Here is a 23,948-nt window from a genome sequence, read left to right as displayed (position 1 = left end):
TACCAGAAAATCTCTGCATGTATCTCGCAACTGCATTAGAGACATAAGTTGTCCCCATAATATTGTACTGTGTATCATCATGCATTTGTTATCTTTGATATATCATTCCAGTTTTGTAAGAACCAAGTTCCCTCTAAGTATTTTTGATAACTCTGCTTGAAGGATGATTCAGACTGCAACAAGGTTGATATGTTGAACATTACTAGGACCTGCTTCAAGGTCACTTATCCATGCATTTGTTTCGTCTTCCTGTACAAGTTTTCTTATTTCTTCTGGTGTTCTTACTTTGATCAACCAGATCAGTTTACTTTTTTCCCACCTCTAAAATAACTACTGCAATGTAGTAACATGAAGTTGGAGTTTTGCTGACTCTGCTTATTACCTTTTCCCACCTTTATTTTCCTTTTCATTCACTAGAATGAGAAAAAAAAAAAAACTACAAAGTTTGTCGTGATTAGAATCTGGAATCAACAATGAGCCAAAGAACCATTTTGTTGCATATTATTCCTCTTTGCTCTGGTAGTATGGAAAAACAGCTTCATCTGCTGTGTTAGTTTAGAACCAGCACATGGTTGTCATGGTTACATGACTTCACACCAGCTCTATCGACACCCTCTCTCCCAGCCATGCCATGATTACCAGTACTGGAAAGTCTTGTACTCCAAGTACAATATTATGAAAAAAAGAATGAAATGGAAGTGCATTAAACATAAAAAAACTTTCAATGACACCATTAGTATTGGAAACTGAACGAAAGTTCAACATTATCATGTAACACTTCAGATGTCCTTCACAAAGTCGGCTGCATTCGATTGAAATAATATCACATTCCACATTTTCGTCCTCCTGTTACGACGTGTTGCTTCTAAGTCTACAGTATTACCTAATTTACTTTAACACAAAAATACACCAGATAGAATGATAAATGTCAGCAAAAGCAAATAAATCATTTACAATTTCACTTGTCATTCTGATGGTCACCATACTCCATAGGGTGATACAGGTGGAGGCAAACATCATCCGCTCACTTGATGTAGCACTGCCTACTTCCTCCTTCACCTTAATCATTGTTTTTCTGTCTGCCCTCCAGTCTTCCTATTTCTCCCATCTTGCCTGTCATTTTTTATTACTCTTCTTACCTTTTCTGGTGGCCTTACATTGAGTGACAAGCTTAATGGTTTCCTGAAAGGCAGGAAACCATTTACAATGCTGTGTGGTAACCATATAACCAACCTATACTTGTTCCCTATGTGTCAACAAGCGGGTTGGCAAAGGGTTAGTGACTCCCGGTAAAACAACTACCGGTAACCACCAAGTAGAAGCCTGATGGTTTAGTAGCTTAGGTTGCTCCAGCTGGATTAAACCGCCTAACCCCAGGTACCAACATTCTCACAGGATATGAATGGACTGGGAGATGACGACAACGACGATTATGATGATTATTACTATTAAGCTTCGCCATATAAATCATGATGCTTCTTGTTTTAGTCAGTATCATTATTTTCCATTGCATTTTTTTTCCATCTTGATGATATTATACATGAAGGTCCATATGATAACCCAAGTCCTAGCGCTAAATATAAAGGACGACCTATTTTTGAAGGTGATACTTTCATTCTAAAAACTGCACTTTTTGAAGCTGAAATATCTCAGAAACTAATTGGGATACAGCAGGTTGAAAACACTGTGATAAAAATGTTCGCTGAATAACTTTGGCTTATTATTTGTCATTTAGCCAAGTGGAAAGTACCGAATTTGTGTTTTTTTTCTTTGCAACACATTTTAGAGAAAACCACAGAAGCTTTACAGCTGTAACTTTACATATATATAGCTGTGATCCCTCTTATGATCTGACAGGAACATGGTTACAGTTAAGCATGCAGTTAGCCAGTTATTGAGATAAAAGTAAAATTTACACATGCGTTCTTTGACACATTTGGTTTCAGATCTTGTTGGTTACACGAGTTACGTTAAGGTCTTCAGATCTTGTTTATATTTCACATATAAACTAAATGGCGAAGCTTTCTTATTGTGGCTACACAATGACAGCAGATCACTAATAATTATTATTATTCTGACAAGGAGTGAAATACCCACCCGACGGAGCGACCCCAACACCACCTAAAGAGAAGGACATGGGGAGGTGACACCCACCCGAAGAGGAGGCCAGGGGAAGGCCTTCAGGTGTCCCGCGCTACACCGTCTTATGTCCCCCGTGACTGTATGTCCCTCTTTCATGCAGCCAGACCCATGGGAAGTGCTCCGACCCGGTGCAATACCCTCTGATGGGGCTAGCGCTCGCCAGAATCGGGGTGGGACTTTTTTTTTTTTTTTTTTTTTATGTGTCCGACTCTGGGCATAGGCTTCAAAGCCTGCTATCAAGGCCCAGCAGTCCTCCTACATACCATACACCTCTACATGTCACCACTTCGGCGCTAACACCCACCGTCCATATTGAATACATGCTAGGGCTGTCTCATACAGGACTGGTGCATTGGTATTAGTGGGGGTATTGCCCTTCAATAGTCCCAAGTAGGCCCTCGGATGCAGTGTCCACGGGACCTGCCTTCACACGAGAGAGAGCAGTCACCAACGCTCACAGTCCTACTATGCCCGAGGGAAGCAACAGCACAGTAGTATCCACCGGACCTACTGTAGGAGGAGTGTCCACCGGATCTCCTCCTTCTGCCACCCACCTTCGGGAGCAGGCATCTCGGACCGTCACTCCAATGACCTTTGCCTGCGATCCCCAGGAGGGCGGTGGGCCCGTGGTAGTGTCCACCAGATCTGCCACCAGGGTAGAGACCACCGGTTGTCCCCCAGCTGCACTTTTCCCCCGACAGCAGGAGGGCGGCAGAGTCCACCGGAAATTTGGCAAGGTGCCAGAAGAAGCGGGAAGAATTTGAGATGGAGAGTTGAGAAAATTTAGTACGGATGAAATTATTTTTAGCAGAGTGAAGAACAGACTTAGCATGATTCCGGACAGAAACATAAAAAAATATGTAATTCAGGGGTGGGCTGGCTCTGGTACCTTTTATAGGCCCTCTCCTTGTTGTGGACAGCATCAGAACAAGTGTGATTAAACCAAGACTTTCTTGCATTAGTCAAAGGATATGAGAAGGGAATGTATGCTTCCAGGCCCGAGTGAATAACCTTTGTAATGTGCAAGGCACACTCAGATGGCTCCCGGCCATGGAAGCAAAAATCATTCCAGGGAAAATCAAAGAAGTACTGCCTGAGGGCTTCCCAATCCGCAGCTCCAAAGTGCCACAATCGATGTTTCTTTGGAGAGTCCACAGGCCGTACAGGAGCGATAGGACAGGTTAAGGTAATAAGGCTGTGACTGAAGGAGCCCAATGGAGAGGAAAGATTAACAATGTAAGCACAAGAAGGAAGAGGTCAAGTACTGTATGTTGGAGCTCTCTCCAAGGCGGTCAGGGATACGGGTAGGGTGCTGTAGAAGCTGCTCTAGGTCATTAAGGATAGAAAAGATGTAGGCTTGTTCACCAGGTGGATTTGTGAAAGAAGAGGAGAGCCAAAGGTGGTGGTGACCATCGAAATCTAGAATGGAGATTTCAGAGAAAGGAGAAATGGATAAATTGTGTTCCATCGTAGAAGACAGTCAAAGAATTTTTCATAATCAGCTGCATTAGAGGATAAGTACACAGCACAGATATATTTAGTCAGAGAATGACAGGAAAGGCAAAGCCAGAGAGTAGAGAATTCAGATGAATCAAGTTCAGGAACACGCGAGCAAGATAAGTCGTTGCGTATACACAACAACCACCTTTGGCTTTCAAATGAGTATAGAGAAAGCAGGAGGACACACAAAAGGGTTTGCTATCAGTTGCCTCTGACAGCTGAGTCTCAGTCAGGAAGAGAAGGTGATGTTTGGAAGAGGAGAGGTGATGCTCAACAGAGCTAAAGTTAGAAGGCTGCGAATGTTGCAGAAATGAAGGAGTGAGCCAGACAGTGGTTCCAGGCATCTCCTTGAGTCGACACCGGGAAAGGGGCGGATAGTCGGGGCACTTATGGTCCTCCCCCCCCCCCCGGGACTCCGAGGCTTGGAGAACAACGCCAATTTTTTAATTTTGAAAAGAACACATATATATGATAAAAACATATAAATATATAAATATATATATATATATATTATTTATTTATATAATTTGTAGCAGTATATACAGTATACTGAAGCAGCTCTCTCTCTCTCTCTCATATATATATATATACATCATCATCATCATCATCAGCCATTGAGGTCCACTGCAGGATCGGCCTATCCCTACCGATACAGCCAATGTATCTCTACCTAGTGGCTTAGGCTGTCTGGTAGAGACTGTATGTAGGGTGAGAAGTGCTTGTAAGTGTAATTGTAATGTTGTAGTGGCTCTGGATGTGTGTGTAGTCTGTAAACCAAGTGTAAGCGGCCCTCCTTAAGCCAACTGGGTGCAAGCATACTAATATGCAACAATGGTTCAATCACAGCACCCCTGATGTCCGCCAAGGTGGTCAGTGGCTCGGTGAACGCTTCCCAAAGTTTTTGCAACTTTGGCGGGAGGCGAACCCACGTCCACCAGCGTGCGAAACGCACACTCTACCACTGTACCACAGAGGCTCCATATATATATATATATATATATATATATATATATATATATATACATATATATATATATATACATATATATATATATATATATATACATATATATATATATATATATATATATATATATATATATATATATATACATACATATATATATATATATATATATATATATATATATATACATATATATTATATATATTATATATATATATATATATATATATATATATATATATATACAGTGCTCGACAAAAGTATTGCGCACCCGGCGCCCCTCCTACAAAACAAACCTTTCAACTATGGAAAAAACATGTAAATAATGCATTACAATTACCTTTAATGCTTGGCGAGTTTCCTTTGCGCTTCTTCACGGACCTGAGACGTCGTGGATGTGAAAGGGAGAGGTTCCTCAGGTGCTGGGGTGATATACTTGCCCAGGACTCACGAATGGTTGCTTCCAGCTTAGGCAGAGAGCTCACGTCCTTCCCTTGGAGATTCTTCTTTACGAGGTACCAGAGGTTTTCTATCGGGTTGATGTCTGGGCTATTGCCTGGCCAGTCTTTCATGAAGGCAACCTCGCAGCCACGAAGCCAGTTGGTGACAGATTTGGCTTTATGAGCAGGTGCACCGTCCTGCTGAAACACTCGTGCAACTGTGAGCTCGAAGGACTCAGGTAAATGATCACAAAGCAGCTCCAGGTAAACGTCCTGATTCACTCTGCAGTTCCTGGGAAGCACAACAAGCTTCCCCAAACCCTTACCAGAGAAACAACCCCATACCATTAGTGAATCAGGGTGTTTAACTGTGCTCTCCACTTAATGGGGGTCAAGCGGGTCACTACCTCTGCGCCAGTACACACGCGCTCCTCGATTACAGGTAACGGTAAACGTTGCCTCATCAGACCAAAACACTGACAACCACTGGTCCTCACCCCAGGTAAGGTACTTGTTAGCAAAGGCAAGCCTATGAAGTCGCTGATTACATGTAAGAAGAGGCTTTCTCACAGGCCTGTGGCTTGTGTAACCAAGTTCACAGACTCTTCAAGAAACCGTGAACACTGAAACCTCGCCAAACACTTCCGGGCTGCTCTCCTTAATTCTCCTTGCAGTCACACGAGGATTAGACTCCACTGTACATTGTAGCACATTAACAGACCTCGGGGAAGTTTTCCTGGGCCTACCAGACCATGGTTTCTTTGTAGGAATGTCACCACTATTTTCCACTCAGTAATGAGCACACCACCTCCGCACTGTCGACCGAGCCACACCAACCAAATCACTAATTTCCTTCACGGGATGGCCTGACTCCTTTAGAGCAATGATCTGTAATATTACTTCACTATACAATTCACGGGTAGGGTCCATAGTAAAGCAGCAAAAGCCAAAACACTGCCAGTCACTAGGTAAAAAATTTAGCAACGAGAGGGAGGAGCGGCCGTGTTCCCCTCTCTCACGCAGCCCACAGGCAACTGAGGCGCCAGCCAACCAGCACACAGTAAGGCCTCAGGCTGCCGTGACGTCATGTTAGCATCCAAAACTTCTGGCTAAATTTTTCTCCCAAAAAAGGGTGAATCTTTTTTCGCCAAAAGTGCAATACTTTTGTCGAGCACTGTATATATATATATATATATATATATATATATATATATATATATATATGTGTGTGTGTGTGTGTGTGTATATATATATATATATATATATATATATATATATATATATATATATATATATCGTTTAAGTATATAATAGTTATATTTTTTGTAGACCATGCATACAATGTCTGAAGCATTGTATATGTACAGTACATGCTACTGCTCGCTGTATAGGCCGACAAGATAGATTCTGTGGACAGATCAGCTGTACAATTAGTGGTGTGTTGAAACAATGCATCTGATTAGTTACCAGTCAGTGGTCGCACAAGGATGTCGTGGAAATCAGTCACATAGTTGGAGAATAAAAATTACCATTGATGGAGGGAACAGCCAGACAGGTGAGGCGAAAATGGTCGCGATGGTAATGGGTTGGTGAGGAAGGGCAGAGGTGGTGCATCCAAAGTGGGTTATATAGGAGGGGCAGCACCGGCACACACAAATTGATTTAACCCCTACCATGGATGATATCTACACTTTATTCTATTCTAGCCACCGTCAAACGATTTTATTCACCTCAGGATAAAGTTCATTGACTTAAGGTGTAAATAAAAATTATCTTCAACAATACGAAAAAAAAAAAATTGCCAGATCCAAGGAACCATGGTTAAGGCTCCACGGCTGCAACACACACACACACACACACACACACACACACACACACACACACACACACACACACACATTCATCCGAGTACTCCTGGCGCCGTCTGTGGTGTCCTTGGAAGGAAATGGAGTCGATGCAACAAAAGCGGGAACTCCAAATTCATGAAACTGATACAAAAATTAGGATAAACACAACTCTACTCTGCGCTTAGGAATACAAACTAATGGAAATGTTGCCCATCTATACCTAAAACTACCGCGAACAATCAATCGCCAACACAACCAAACTCTCGTGTTCTACTTAGATGCTACGTCTCTACTCAAGTTATGACCAGTGTTTCCAAATCTGGGGCACCGGTACCACAGAGGGTATGAGAGACGACTTGTGGGAGGGCAAGGAGAGGTCTCGGCTTCCACTTTTAAGGCAAATACCTTCGTTTTGCACTGTCGGTGGTTTATAAGGACAGCGTTCCATATGAAGTCGATGTATCAAACAGCACCACAAAGCTTCAAATTTATAGAAAACATAAAGAGTTCATGCTGAAACACTGTTGCGGTTATACGAATAGACAAATGTGGTAGGCATGCATGTCTTGAGAGGTGCTCTCATCCAGACAGCTGAAGCAGCAGAAAGTGAAAAGGAAGAAAGAGAAGCCCCAGGGGATACAGGCGGTGGGAGACAAGACGAGGCTGGGGTATTGCAGAAAGCGCCAGTGGAGAAAGCGTTTGAGAAGAATGCAATTACAACTGGAAGCCAAAAGCTTCGGCAATCTAAATCTAGTTGTGATGTGCGCTGGAGGGAAGCAGAGCAGACAGGAGGCACTCGGTCCAACTCGGCAGAGACAAGTGACCGGCCTGGAGGCAGGGGTTGCTCTCGGCTCTGGGCTACACTGTCTACAGAGTCCGTTGAGTTGTCTGAGGGAAGCAGCTGTACACCGTCCGGCACGGCATGTCCTGAGAGACGCCAGAGAGAAGCAGAATTCAGTGCAGGACCTGCATGAAGTGTGAGTACCGGTGCTCTATTCAAGGCATTTGTGAGACAACTCAATGCCCATGTGGTGTGTGAGGGTGTGAACACCATTTACTGGCATCTGGAAAGACTGATGGGTCTCAGGGAGCGGTCTGGTTAGTCCATGCCCACTGCAGGCTATAGCATTCAAGGATATATTAAAACCTAGTCCATATAAGCCAAGTAGAACATACAACACGTCAAGGGTGCCTTCAACCTCTGTGGAGTTTTGATTTATGTCAACTGTGCCTACCACAGGGAGCAGGAAGTCGGTTGCGCTTCAACACGGGGAGAAATATGCCCCGCAGTAGCTTTCTCACCCCATCTTTAGATGCTAACAAGGAACAGGATGATGGTGGTGATGATGATGATACTGTCAGCCAGCCTGAACACCAAAAATAAGAGAGGAGTAAAACTATGCATGATGTAGAGAAGAGGTATCGATTCGTTACTTATTAAGAAGGTAACCAGATCACTGAGGAAATTGAGACTGTGTACAAAACTGAACACTCCAACTTCGGTACCTCAGCTCATGTTCGCCTTCACACACACACATGAGAGAGAGAGAGAGAGAGAGAGAGAGAGAGAGAGAGAGAGAGAGAGAGAGAGAGAGAGAGACTGACACAGACAGACAAACAGACAGACAGACAGAATGCAGTGCAGTCCTAACAGAACATACAGTAGGGCTGGGTAAGCTTTTAAGTGGATTTAGAGATCACGTAACACTCTTCGTTAGCGATTTATTCTGAACATGAAGTCCTAAATTTCAGCTATAATGTTACTTACGCAATGCTGTCGATGTTTGTAATGCAAAGCTGTTGATAATAAACAGATATAAATAACCTACAGTAAGAAGTGTTAATGAACAGTACACAGCTCTCAAGAACAACCTCCTGAGAGTTACTGATGCAGTGTGTGGATGGACACGGGCACCCCCCCTCTCCCCAAAGACATGGGATGATGGTGCAGAAGCTGCAATTAAGAAGAAAAATATTTTTTTCCGGGAATGGGAAATGGGTGGAAAAAAAAGACGAATACTTGGCTGCCAAGTGTAGGGCAAGAAGAGAGGGATACAGGGCAAAATCTGAGTCTCAGAGACTTTAACTGGACAATCGAAAAAGTGTGGAAAGGAAGAATACGATATCTAAGGTGGCAAATCAGAAGAGGAGGGAAAACAGGGATATCACAGATATGCAGAGTGTGAGGAATGATGAGAGAAATGTTGTGAACAGTGAGGATATTATAGACGCCTGGAGAAAGCATTACAAATGATTACTGAATGAGGAGTTTGAATGGGACAGGGAAGGTTTGGAGTCAGCGGATCCAATGTTTGGTCCTTGATCTTTGACTGATGCTGCTATTGTACAAGTAAGCTGGGCAACAGGCAGGATGCAGGTGGAGAAGGCGGCAGGGGTGTCTGGGTTGACTGCTGAAATGCTGAAGGCCTCAGGAGATTATAGGAGTGAGGATACGATTATATATGACTGTGTTGTCCCAGATGTTTGGCTTATGATTGGGTGTTGACTGCAGAGAATGAAAGAGGGGGCGAGAGAAGATTTAGGAAGTGGAAAGATGGTATAGGGCACATGGGCTTGAGAGTAAATGCAGATAAAACTAGAGAGGAATTCGGTGGAGCGCATCTCTCCGACAAAAGCAACGTAATTTCCAAACCACTCTTCATAATGGGTTTGACTTTCTCATCACTGATTAGGGTTTCACAAAAAATGTTTTCCGGATCCAAACTCTGTAATACTATCCGGATTGGTCCCAAAAGTTAATCGATTGTTCCCTGGGATATGGGCCATCTATCCACCAAATTTGGTCCAAATCTCTTTTAGTTTTGAGTAATCCTGCTAACAAACAAACAAACAAACAGGGGTGAAAACATACTCTCCTTGTCGGAGAGAATAAAGGCGATGGTATATAGGGTTGGTGGAAGTACAGCACTGTCAAAGAAAAGGGTGATTGCTCATATATGGTTTGCCACATGACCGTGGGAAGTAATTCCATCTTGTGCAGTGTGTGATAAGTGGGTGCATAGGAGATGTAGTGGTATCAGAGGTAGACTGCGAGATAATGCTGATTTCATGTGTACAGTGTGCCGCAGACAGCATGTGGAGATTGTCAGGCGTGATAGGATTGATCTTGCTTGTGAGTCTCTCCAGTGTGGGAATGAGTGTTGTTACCTGGAAGCCATATTACGAGCTGGAAGTGGGGCTCTGTGGCTAGACTGAGGAGCGGATGGAGGAAGTTCTGGGGGCTGTTGCCTCTCCTGACATTGAATGGGCTCTCCCTCCATGTTAGGGGAACTTTGTGTGCACCATGTGTTAGGAGTGTAATGCTGTATGTAGTGAGACCTGGGCAGTAAAGGAAGAGGACATTTGCAGGCCTAATCTTACAGAAATAATAATGATTAGATGTATGTGCAGTGTGTCCTTGAATGCGAGGTCTAGGGACGGTGGTGCTAGGTTAACGATGAAAGAGTTACGAGGAAGGATGGGACTGGAGAATATTGGTGATCTGATGAGGAGAGGTAGACTGAGATGATCTGGGCATGTAGAGGATGTGGGTTGAAAAGTGAGTGCACAAAGTGAGACGTGTGAGCGTTGGGGGTAGGGCTGCCACAGGTCATAGAGTGTGATCTCAGGCATAAGGGTCTGAATAGGGAGGCTGCCAGAGATCAAGCAGCATGGAAAATCGCCTTTAGGTGACCGAAGCCGACGCCTGCAAGCATGTTGGAGCCTTTCTAAACGAAATGAAACGAAAATGTCGTGGTGCGCTATGCCAAACAAATCGCTAAGGATGAGGTGATGTGAAATGAAACCTCCTATGTGATGTGAAGCCTCCTGTATGATGAAACCTCCAATGTGATAGGAAGCCTATGTGACGAGATGCCTCCTATGTGATGTGAAGCCGCCCATGCCCTGGTGAACTTTCTGCAAGCCGGGAGTTACCGGTACTTCATCTGGGCAAAGTCATCTGGCGTGTTCAGAATAAAACATTTAGGTGTGTTCACAGCTGCTAAAAAAAAAAAAAACTGATCAAGCTCGTTCTTAACCCACCACTACTAGGACTTGTCTCACATGAACTGTATCAACCAGTGTTAGCCTGAATAAACATACAAGAAGCGGTGCCAAGGCACAGCAAACCCGTCTCCGGCAGTCATTTTAGTGCTGACATAAACACAACAGGATATATAGTCAAAGATGTCGCATATCAAATTTGGAGTAAATCGGATGAATATTGACGATTTTATGCTCATTTGAAATTTTAGGCCAGACCCACCTGACACTGAACCCCCTACCACTAACTAGGGGGTGACCCCCTGATGGAATGAGGCATTTTATAGGATGTAGATTTGAAAGATGCACCTTTGGGTTTTGGTTTCATGTCGCTATGACGGATTTGAAAGGAGTTATGGCGAAAAAACGATTTTTTTGTTTTACATTATTTGGGCAAACAGCCTGGGCCTTGGTCCAATTTGGCCCAAAATTTAATCAGGTGATCAGAAGGTCATATTCCATCATCCCTGTAATTTTAGTCAAAATCGCACCAGTAGTTTTCGCGTAAAGTTGTTTACAGAAAGAGAGAGAGAGAGAGAGAGAGAGAGAGAGAGAGAGAGAGACAGACAGACAGACACACACACACACACACACACACACACACACACACACACACACACACACACACACACAAACCGAGTGAAAATATTACCCGTCCCCGAGCCCCTCCAGGGTGGGGAGAGGTAATAAAAAACACCTTACCATCGCAGTGAGAGTTAAATAATATTGAACAAGACATCTGGACAATTCCGAACTATGCTAAATTATCTACCCCAACAAGAATGGCATGAATCGTTTCGGGCCAGCAACTGTGAGCTGTATTCTTGGCATGAGAGACTTCGCAGCATCTCCTTAGCGATTCATTTAACATATGCCACTGTAACACTCTTTTGTATGCTGTCTGTCTATATCGTTTTAATATCGACATAGTTTGCAACAATACTACACAAGAGGACATTGAGATGTGAAGTGCAAAACTCAATCGCTAAGGAGGAAGTGTTAAGAAACCTCAAATCCCACTTAGAATACGGTGCTGAGACATAAGGCGGTATTCTCGTGCGGTTAGGAAGCTTACCAACACCTCATAGCGAGCAACTGTCCAGCTCGGGGAGTCAAACACAGACCCGCATTCTCGGCGGCTCCCTAGCACCTCCTCCTTGACTATTTTTTTTTTTTTACAAACTACACATTAATATCCGGCTTTTTCCTTCTTATATCTTTTTAATGTCAACATAGATTGCATGAAAACACACAAAAGCAGAATCAGAAATAAATTTGTAAGGAAAAGGTGTTAATACGCTTCCTAACCACACCAAAATACCGCCAAAAGCCTTCATTAACCCCTTCACTACCAGGATGCTCCCTTAACCCCTTAAATACAGTGGCGTCTTTTTTCTTTTCTTTTTTTTTCTCATTTCATTCTTGTCATTCCTAGACGATTTCATTCAGCTTAGGAGATTTTTCCAACTAGACGGGTTAGATACAGCCCACATTAATACTTCACTGGAGACGTTTCCCCAAAGTTTATTAAAATCGCTATGTAATCTTAAGAAAAATAAAACGAATTGCGTCATGGTTCTAAAGTAGTTAATCTTTATAATCTCGCATGGAAGCAGCAAGAGGCAAATAAGTGACGCCATCATGGATTACGTTTACGAGAGAGAGAGAGGGGAGGGGGAGCGCAATTATCACCTCACTGAAGAACAGTGTTGGTCAGTACAAAGCCTGATTCTGTTTACTGTAAGGTATATACTGTACTTTTAACCACTAAAGTAACGAGAACATCGTTTGTATCCCATTCTTGCTGCCACCAGAAGATTAGGCTTAATTTTGGGGAGATCTTTCGAATTGGAGTTACCTACAGTCTTCTTTAATCCTTTAAAAAATCCCTGTCTTAAATCAAATTATCTGGAAGGACAAGGATAAGCTGAGGTATTATGCCATCGACGGTTACTGAGAAAGTTTTACAACCTTTTTGCTGCGTGGAGCTTTCTTCAGCTGTCAGAAATATTTTGGTGTTACCCAGAGCAAAATACTTAAATTGGTCAAACACGATGAAATAGTTAAGAAACAAGATATATATTCGTGTTGGTTAATACTGATGGAGTGGAACAGTATAATAATCTGGCAGTAACTTTTATAACTGGACTAACTGGCGTGTCCCGGGAGAGCCCAGCCTACTCAGTGAAAAGGTACCCTATAACTGCAGTCTAGTAAGAGGCGCCCTCATGCGGTGGCACTTACAGTATATAGCCAAGCAACTCCCGGTGGCACTGATATAGCCGAACAGCTCCACTGCCCGGCTACACAAATGTCCCTCAACCTCCTTCCCTGTACCCCGAAAGGATAATGGTGAACTGACTGTAAGAAAAAGGTAACTTCATTCCGCAATCCACCTTTTCACATCCAGACAAGTCTGGGGTTGCAGGTACTACCCTACTTCTATTGCTACTACTACAACTGATACTACTGCAACTGGTAGTAATAGCAGTAGTAGTAGTAGTAAAAGTATGGGTAGTAGTAGTGGTAGTAGTAGTAATAGTAGTACTTTATACGAATATACTGTATATATATAGATAGATAGATAGATAGATAGATATAGATATATATATATAGATAGATAGATATAGATATATATATAGATAGATAGATATAGATATAGATATAGATAGATAGACAGATAGATATATCATCATCATCATCACCATTATCATCATCATCGGACCTCCTTTCCCACTCGAGGGCAAGATGAGAAGTAGCAACATCTATACTGCCCAAGTTTGCCCAGACCAATGGGCCACACTTCCATTCACTCATCATTCAAGCCCCCGGAATCCTGGCTCTGTCTAATACGCCAAAAACTTTCACCACATTCTGTAGCTGCACATAAACGTAACCGACAGAGACAGTCCGAACGCTGTCACGTTAATATGGGATGCCAAGTCCCTGATCATGCACTTCTCACTACATTCATCCAGTCACCTCGATATCTTGTCAGTCCCCTAGCCCCTCCGACTTCCATACCTCTCTTCCTCACACACTCATCCACCATATCCCTCCACCTTCTCCTTGGCCTACCTCGCCTCCTCCCTCCTTCAGATTCGCTCAGATAGGCCTACGGTATACCTTTTACACCACTATTGTTATCCGTTCTCTCCACATTACCATACCATCTCAGCACACTCTTCGATTCTGGTGTCCACAGACTTCCTCACTCCGCATCGTTCACGAATCAAATTATTTCGTATCCTATCCACTCTCTGTAATTCACATACATTCCCCAGCAGCCCCATCTCCACTGCTCTCACTCTTGACTTTTCATTTTCATGCCACACCAGTCTCACATCCATATGTTAAAGCTGGCACTAATACTCCTTCATGTAGGCCTCGTGCAGCTGCAACACTCAAACCTCTGTTTCTTATCATGGCCTTCATAGCACCAGCTACCTTCCTTCCGCATCACTCTACTTTCCACTTCTTTTGAACATTTTCCTCTCTTTTATATCACTACCCAGGTATGTGAACTCTCTCACCAATTCCAGTCTCTCTCCATTCATTGTAACATCGCACTGGGAGTCACCTTCTCTCTCGATTAACATCACTTTACTCTTTTCTACATTTACTCTCAAGGCATGACGCTCACAGACATCAGGAAAACCGTGCACTAGTCGACCACGTTCTTATCCCGTATTTGCAAGTAGCACTGCATCATCAGCATACAAAAAATTTGAGATATTCCATCCTTCACCATTCATTACCAACGCCATCCCTCTCTCCATTATTCGTGTTTTTACTTCTCTCGTCACCCCATTCAAATATATATTGAACAACCATGGAGACACCGCACAACCTTGTCGCATGCCCACAATGATCATAAGTCATTCACTTATATGCCCATTTAGCCTTATACATGCCTCACTACCATCATAAAAACTCTTGACGGCACCTAGCAGCTCACCATCTACACCGTACATGCGCAAAACCTGACAATCCTTCTCTGTCTACTTTGTTGTATGCTTTTTCCAGATCCATGAATGCCATAAACACCTTATAGTCCTTCTCACAAGCCTTCCCCACTATTTGACTCATTGCAAATATTTGATCCACACATCTTCTGCCACTCCTAAAGCCACCCTGTTCATCACTCACTAGGACTTCTGATATCTCTTACTTTCTTTATAATGATTCTTCCACATACCTTCCCTACAACACTCAATACACTTGTGCTACGATAATTTTTGCACTCACTTCGGCCACCTTTATTCTTGTACAGAGGTACAATCACAGCCTTTTTCTGTTCTACTGGCACAGTTTCACTCATCCATGCCTCCTTGCATATCTCCAACAAGCACTTCATTCCACTCTCTCCACTACACTTTATCATCTCTGTATACACCTCATCACCACCAGCTACTTTCCCATTTTTCAGCCGCTTCAGAGCGTTTTTCACCTGTGCGAGTGTCACGTTTGCTGGCACTGCATTCCTTCTCTGCACCCCCCCCCCCAAAACAATCATGTTCAAAGCCGCTCTGTTCTCTCTACTCCCATTCACCAGGCTTTCATAATATTCTTTCCATCAGGTCCTTACTTCATCCCCATGGGTTAATAATATACAACTTACATCCTTTTATATTTCTTTCTGCTGTCATTTCTAAGTTTCCGCACCTCTTTCCAGAATAACTTCCTATTTTCAGAGCAATTTGCATTCATTTTTCTTGCTATATCATCACTTACATCCTTCTTTTTCCTCTTCACCAGTCTCTTTACGTGCTTCTTGCTCTCAATATATTTAGTTATTTCAACTGAACCCCTGTTCCGTAACCACTCTAGCTACTTCTTCCTCTTTTCCTCCACTGCTCTCTTAACCTCTTCGTCCCACCTTCCCGTACCATTCTTCTTTGTTGTTACTCTTGTCACACCACACTCCGCTTTAGCATTCCTAACTAGACAATCCCTAAATGCATTCCACATGCTGTCCAGATCCTTATACATAAACCATAGTTTATGTATGAGTATCTTACGTACATGTAATTACAGTTATTTCAATGAAACGAGTAATTTGGTAATAAATTTTGAGGAATATGGTAATGAATCAGCATTAATTCAAGCATGCAGCAGTTCCACTAAGAATCTGCCCCCCCCCCCCTTTCAAAAAGCTAGACCCGGTTGATGGTGGTGATGGTGGTGGTACAGTTAAAGCCAATAGTTCTTTTACACAATCTCTAAATTGTCAAAACTTAATGAGATCTTGCTACTTTAACCAGCTCGGCAATTCTCTCCTAATTTGTATAAATTCATCTGGCAGTGGACAGAATACACTGAAAAATGTGTCACGGAGCTGGTTAACATATTTGTTTGCTAATCGGGGTATGAAATAATGACGCCGGACTTAACGGATACAAATTCCACTGCATGGACCCTTTCGCTGCTTTGCTGTTTTATTTCCACTATACCCACACGGATTTACTGAAGCGAAAAAATAAACAAGGGATAAACATCTCAATTGGCTCGACGTTGCGGACGCATTTTGGTATTCAGACTAACACCTGACAGTTTTTGTTCAACTAAAATCGCATCAGTTATGGAATGAATTTAATCTTAACCCTTTCTGTAGCTGGTAATACACTTTGGTCATTTACTTAGAGTCACACCAGACGATTTTGTTCAGGCTGACAGGTATGCATGCAAAGGATAACTTGACCTGAAAACAAGACTAGAGAGCTGATTACAACACTCCTAAAACAATATTAACGTGGATGCACTTCACACATGTAAAGACATAAGACTTACATTATTGTATAAAATCAAACAACTACACGTTAAATCAGTAGCTTAAAGACTATTCAGCTCTTCTTTACCTATTTAGTTCTACACAGCGTGTGGCACGTTAATATTCTCTTGTATATCAGTTATGCAATCTCTCAAATAAAAACAACACACACTAAGATGTATGTAAAATATATCCCTATGGGAAACATGCCAGAAAGCCTGCTAAGCCGATGAGAATACGGGCCATACGTATTACAGATGGCGTAACGAATTTTCACGTCACCCCTTGGTCCCAATCCGTTTATAGTGACATGCTAAGGCTACCTCATTCAGGACCGGTGTGATGGCATTACCCCTTCAATCTGAGGATGTAATTTCTTTGTGTATTCTTGCCGCAGCCAGACGATTATATTCAGTTTAGGGGAATTAATTATACAACCGTATTCCAAGGGACATTACAAACTTCGTAGAACCTCTTCCTCTGCGAATTATTTTAATATGCGCTACCACTTTTTTTTTTTTTTTTTTTGCATGTTTCTAAATTGTTTTTATTTCGACATTTTGCATCAACACTATACATGAGGATACTGAGAAGCAGTGTGCAGAATACACCGTTTACGAGGTGTTTTAAAATCTCCAAAGCCACTTAATACAGCCCACAGGCTCATACGGAAGAGGTTATAACGCCTCATGGACAGCTCAGCATTTACATCATACTCCCTCAGTGCCATGATTTTCTCATTCCATTCGCGTTGCCGCCAGACGCTTTTATTCATTCAGCTTGAAAAGAACGACAGCGTAGATATAAGGTTATGAACGGTGTCCATCAGCCCCTTCAGTCATTACTTTCATTTATTCCTGCTGTCGTCCGACGTTTATAATCAGCTTAGGAACACCCATCTCGTGGTGAATGGAGTAACAACAATACACGGCCTCTCTCTCTCTCCCTCTCTCTCTCTCTCTCTCTCTCACACACACACACACACACACCTGAGTGTAAAACTCTGGACCCTGCCACTCACAATCATCAGTGTTTCGAAACGTGGCTGGAGCATGGCCAAAACTACTCACTCAGAGGACATCAATCTGGACCAAACTCGGAATGTCAGATATGACATTTTATTTTTTTTATATTTATCTGAATTTGGATATCTGATACATATATACATACATATAGCGCGTACATAAATACACAATGGTACCGTATAGTTGACTCTCCATTTGAAGGTTTATCTTACTTTAGATGAGGTGTCAGCGGACATGGATGCAAAAGATGCATAATGCACAAAAAACAGAACAGTATGAACCATGGCATGTCCTCGGACTGAAAAAAGCAAATAAAAGAACCAGTATAACAGTTACTTGTACCATGAATTCTTGCACACGAACAAAGGCCGAATTTAGCAACGAGTCAGGAAGGAGAAAAAATCACAGAACAATCGGCCAAAATTTTTTCTCGACGAACTCTGTAAGTACTGCATCAAGTGAAAGATCTCTCTCTCCCCAAGTCGCCCCAAATACCAGAGGAAGGACAAAAAGCGCACAATACCCTCCCGAACCCCTTCAATAGAGGATTCTTGTCTCAATTTATCTGCCAATGACAATGCTCCGCGTCCCCTCGGTAGCTGTGGCCGTCCACCAATTAAAACATAGATGACGTTCTCGTGCGCCCTGTCACAAGGCATCTGTTGTGGACATTCCTCGCCCAACAGAAACTCAGATAGCCTTTCCTCCTTTTATTCTCATTGGCTGTCAACTGTAATATCTGAATGCAGCCTTACCAGTTCGTTCAAAGAAACGATTTCGTCTCTTCAGGCCGTATTCTTATAGGCATTGGAGATTTCGTTACACCTCTTCCTTCGCGGTTCACGGTTCACTTTACATTTTTTTTTTTTTTTTTGGTATGTTGCTGATGAAAATTATGTTGATGTTAAAGTTAAATAAATAACATATCGCAAAGAATGAGGTGCACGAAGCCTCCCATGCCATTTGCAACTACACTACGACCCTCAGGCGTAAACAGTTCAGTCTAACGGTTCTTTCTCGTCTCTTATTCTGTTCCCTTCACCCAGAACATTTGTCATATTTATTCCTCCCGCTACCTGACAATATCATTCAGCTTAGGAAGAGTTAGTAAAGGGGATGATGAGAGTTTTATCTATCCTCTTGTTCGAGGTTTTTCCTAAACTGAATAAATGCAAGCGATGTAGCAAGAACAAAACGGCAAGTATGTCACTGGACCCAAGGGTTAAAGCCATATTTGGATATTAAACCAGCTCCACAAAGCTAAATTAAGTGCCTGAGTGTGATTCTGTTGCTCTTTTTCCACCACAATCACGGGTACAAAATAACAGTTACAAAATGTTGGACTAATATAAATTTTGGTGTAGTTAGTTAAAGTTCTATTATCTTCATTGTGTCACATTAACTCAAAACAAGCGACTCCTTAAGTTATCGAATGATGGAGCAATTACAAAATGGAGTAGTATGTGTATTCCTATTATCTTCATTCTGCCACATTAACTCGTTACAGCCGACTTTGAGAGACAGATTAATGAGAAACAGACGTGGATGAACAGCGATGACAAGGCAAATAAGAGGATAATAAGGAAAGGCCGGATGACGGAGTGAAATTTCGCCCTTGACATTCCGCGAGACGAAGTAGTGACGGATCGACGACCATTGGCAACAAGACGGATGGCAGGATGGAGACGACGCGGAGAGTGAAAAAGATGATGCAATGGTGACGAGAGGAAAGATGGAGTTGAAGGACCACAGACAGACGAAAAACGGAGAACGGTGAAAGGAGAGGGAATGATAATCTACGGAATGGGAGAAACAAAACGAGGAAAACAAGAAAAGAAAAACGATGCAACAGTGGGATGGAGAGGAACTGTACTCTTGCAGGATTGTGATAAATATGAAACGATGAGACAGGAGAAAAAGGAGGGGTGATACCGTAATACTGGCAACAAATCGGATGGCGGGAGAGAAACGACGCGAGACGAAAAAGAGAGAGAGAGAGAGTTAACGTTCTGAGACAAAGTGTAGTGACAGAGCAATCATCATGGCAGCAAGACAGATGGAGAGAGAGAGAGAGAGAGAGAGAGAGAGAATGGCGGGAAAAAGAGAACTGAGGAGGAACAATGTGAAATCGTGAACAGAGAAATAGGACGGGAGGACAATACTGAGGAATGCTGGTCAGAGAATCGGGTTAAGGGTAGGAAACGGGGAATTATAACAGAGTACGGGGAATGCCGTTGCAGGAAGACGGGGAAAGATACCGAAAAAGATAAAAGGGGAAGAGGAAGGGGAAAATAGCAACAGATAAAATTTGTAAAGGAGAAGGAAAATAACAAGAACAGATGAAACTCGTAAAGGAAAAATAGTAAGAACAGATGAAATTCGCAAAGAAAGGGAAAAAACAGCTATGACTCGACAGAAATGAAACAGCAATGAGACAGATAATCAGAAACAGGAGAAAAAAGGAACGCGGCGTACAAAACGTAAGGAAAAGCCGAAGACGGGAAAAAAAAAGGAACCCGGGAGGAAGGAAGAACTGGGGGATAAAGAAAGAGTAGAGGAAACGCGGTTTAATGGAGGAGGGAAGAAGCTGCGTGGCAGGAAGCAAAAATGTCAGAAAAATGGAGAGAGCGAGAGAGAGAGAGAGAGGGGGGGGAAGGGGGGAAATCTAGACAGAAATGATAGGATGGAAAGAAGAGAAGAAATTGAGTGAGAGGAAATGTAGAAAAGACAGAACATGGAAAAAAGTAGGAAACTCAATGAAAGGAGGGGGAGAGGAGAAGGAAAGGGAAGAAAAGGTGGGTGAGAAGGAGGGAGGAGAGGCGTGAAGGAAGAAATAACTGATGACAAGAAAAGTTAATGATAAAAGATAAATGTGTGGAGGAAAAAAATTGAGAAAAAATAAAGATGGAAAATAATCTGAAAACAGAGGAAGTAAAGAAATTATTAGAGAACAAACTGTTATAATATCCAAGAACGATGAACATACAGTAAGAGACAGTAAAATGGGGAAGCGAAAAATGAAGGTAAAAATACTGCAGGAAAGGTTACGAGTTAGGCTGTTACTGACAATAATGAAACGATACAAAGGAAATGACAATAATCAAAGGATGGACAAAAGGCACAAAATTAGTCTAATGAGATTGAGATCCATATAACCTCATATGGGCAGAATTTAATTAACCTTTCACTACGATGACGTCTTATTCTACTAAATACCTGCTACCGCCAGACGATTTCATTCAACTCAGAAAGACTTGCACTGAACGGGTTAATAAATGCCATATGTACAGTAATCCCTCAAAAAAATACCGCTATGCAGAATAAAATCGGATGAAGATGGCAAGAACAAAAATTAAAACGTCCCTGGGCTGAATTGGTTTATGGTAACTTGTAGGATTTGCCAGTGATTTAGTATGAACGAACATGGACTGACAGACAAACGAATAAACATACAGAATACAGACAGACAGATAGACAGACAATAGGAGGGTTAAGATATAAAATGTAATAACAAAAGACAGATAGATATGCACATTACACAAATTAATCCCATTACTTAAATTAACCCCGCCACCGGATGACGTGAATTTCTTCTTGCTATCTCCAGACGATTTATTCAACTAGGAAAAGATCTCTGGTCAGGCACTAACAAAAGCCATGTCTAACCCTTCCAGTTCGAAAGCTCTCCCCCTTGCTGAATAAAATCTGGAGAAAAAAAAAAAAAAAAAAAAAAAAAATGTCATCGGACTCTGAAGGGAATTAACAGAGAGAGAGAGAGTCACACGGAAGCACAAGAGTACGGATAACAGAGAGATTATCGGCATATGAGATTAGCTGTAGGGGAAAAAGCAGATTCTACTAAAAATCTAACAAACGTGTGTTAGGAAAGACAGGAAAGACAAAGGCAGACACACAAGGACAGTGACAACCAGAGATAAAAATAGCGATGAACATGATCGTGAAAAAATACATAACAAACCAACAGAAGCATTCCCAGACCCTCAGATAAAAAGACAAATAAACCGACTGACAGACAAGCAGAGATCAACAGGCCTTCTCCCTATAGAAAAGTATAATAGACTGAGCCTCGTCCGTCATTATTTTTAAGAGGACAAATAAGGGATTCCAGGTTGAGTGTGCCCCTTAAGGGTGACCTCTGAGTGAGAGTCAAGTAGGTGGACAGCCTTATGGGATGGCACGCTCCACACACACACACACACACACACACAAAGAGAGAGAGAGAGGTGGGGTGTATCAATCTCTGGTCTATTTGTGTGCTAATGGCGTTCGTCTAGGCCCTGGATGGCGTCGGATTCACGGGCGTGCTAATGTGCTGGATGATGCGTTCGTGTTAAGTGCTATCTGACGGAGGGTGAAGTGCCTCTAGTGTCGCTTACTGAGAGATTCATTGTTTTACAGGTCTGATAGCTCAATTTGTCTGCCACCCACCCCCCAAACCTCCCTCTCTCTTTGTCTTTTCAATCTTTTTCCTTCCCTCCTTGCGCGCTCTCTCTCTCTCTCTCTTTCCTTGCTCCCTCTTTAGAAGCCCTCCCTGTCTTTCATCTCTCTGCCTGCTTCCCTGTCACTCCCCTATCTCTCCCTGCCTCCCCCTTACCTCTTGTCTTCTGCCATTCTCCTCCTGCTTTCGTCATATCCTTTAACTATGTTTGGATTAGCGCTTCTTCCTTATTTGTCGCTCTAACTCACCTCTCTCTCTCTCTCTCTCTCTCTCTCTCTCTTCCTTACTTTTTTTTCACTTTACTTGCAGTTTTAATTTTATTTCCTTTTCCTTACACCCTTCTCTCTCTCTCTCTCTCTCTCTCTCTCCCCCAACTTTTAAGATATGCTAATATTAAACTTCCTTGCTCCCTTCATAATCTTTCTTCTCTCTCTTTCCTTCGTTCTCCCCTCTCCTCTCCTTTCTCTCTCCGTCTCTCCCTTCCCTACCCCTTTTACCTCCTTCCTTCCCGCTTCCTTCTTTATCATTTCCTGAGCCATTTTCATTTTCTCCCATCATCATCATCATAATCATCATCATCATTATCGTCCTCCTTCCTATTACTCTCACATCAATCAATCCTTAACAAACAGTATTTCTAGACTCCTAAGCTGAATAAAATCGTCTGGGAGAAAGAAGAGATTTAAAACTGGATTCATGTCTTTTTTATTTACTTCTCTTCCTTTCATATATAATCTTGGATAACTATTTTTCTCCTTGTCTCCTTCCTTTTGTTTCTTTCTTCTTCCTCCTTCTTCCTTCCCTTCTTCTTTTTTCCGTCCCTCCTTCTCGTCTTATGTCTCTTTTTCATACATTTATCTTTGCCACTGCTTCACACCTTCTTCTCTCACTCTTTCCTCCATTTTCTTCCATTCCTCATTCTATAACCTCTCTCTCTCTCTCTCTCTTCCTCCCCTCACCTTCCTCCGTGCTACGTATATCATTTTCTCTTCCTCTTCGCCTTATTTACGTTCCTCTTTCCCACACCTTCTCCCACCCTCCTTTCCTCTCTTATCGTCCTCCTTAAGCCTCCCCTTCATCTTCTCTCCTTCCTTCTTGCTTCCTTTTTCCCACACTTTCTCCTTGCTTTCTTTCCTCTGGCGTAGCTTTCTCCTTACGTTCTTATCGAATCTATTTTGCTTCCTTCCTCCTCCTTTTTACCTTCTCCTTCCCTTCTTTCCTCTCTCTTACCTTCCTTTTTCGTACCTTCTCTCGTCTACTGTTCTTCCTTCCTTCTCTGTTCTTCCATCCCCTTCTTTCCTCCTTCTTACCTTCCTTTTTCGTACCTTGCCTCATTTACTCTTCTTCCTTCCTCCTCCCACTTTCCCCCCTTCTTTCCTCTCTCTCACCATCCTCTCCACGTTCTTCTCTCATCTGCTCATATCCATTCCTCCTCCCTTTCCCCTCTACTCGCTAGTAAATGTTAGTCCCTCCTTCCTCCATCCTTCTCTTGCAGGAATGAAACCCCTGAAGCGTATTTCATTACAACAGCAAAAAGCAACGCTAACGATGATGTTAAAAGCATGGCCACCAGTTTGTTATTAGTACTGCTTGAGTCGAAATTTCCACCGATGATTTTAATTTTGCAAGGTAGTGCTTTTCCTTGTTTTTTGTACAGCCAGACGAGAGAAAGGAGCTTGTTTTGTAATGTCATTCTGTAACAAGCGATTTTTCTAAAATTTTAAATTCAGCATCAGATTACGGCACTAGGATCG

The 23,948-nt window shown here is 42.5% G+C and overlaps 1 protein-coding gene across 1 annotated transcript in view; it reads right to left on the bottom strand.

Moving 5' to 3' along the window:
* The window catches only part of LOC145404957 (filamin-A-like), a 201,491-nt gene that overhangs the window by 40,585 nt on the left and 136,958 nt on the right, over positions 1 to 23,948 (bottom strand). The window lies entirely within an intron of this gene.

The sequence above is a fragment of the Coenobita brevimanus genome, chromosome 65, assembly GCF_032717465.1.
Source record: "Coenobita brevimanus isolate Jiangsu-jjx chromosome 65, ASM3271746v2, whole genome shotgun sequence".
In the NCBI taxonomy this organism is placed as follows: domain Eukaryota; kingdom Metazoa; phylum Arthropoda; class Malacostraca; order Decapoda; family Coenobitidae; genus Coenobita; species Coenobita brevimanus.
This window is presented reverse-complemented; position numbering and strand designations above follow the sequence as displayed.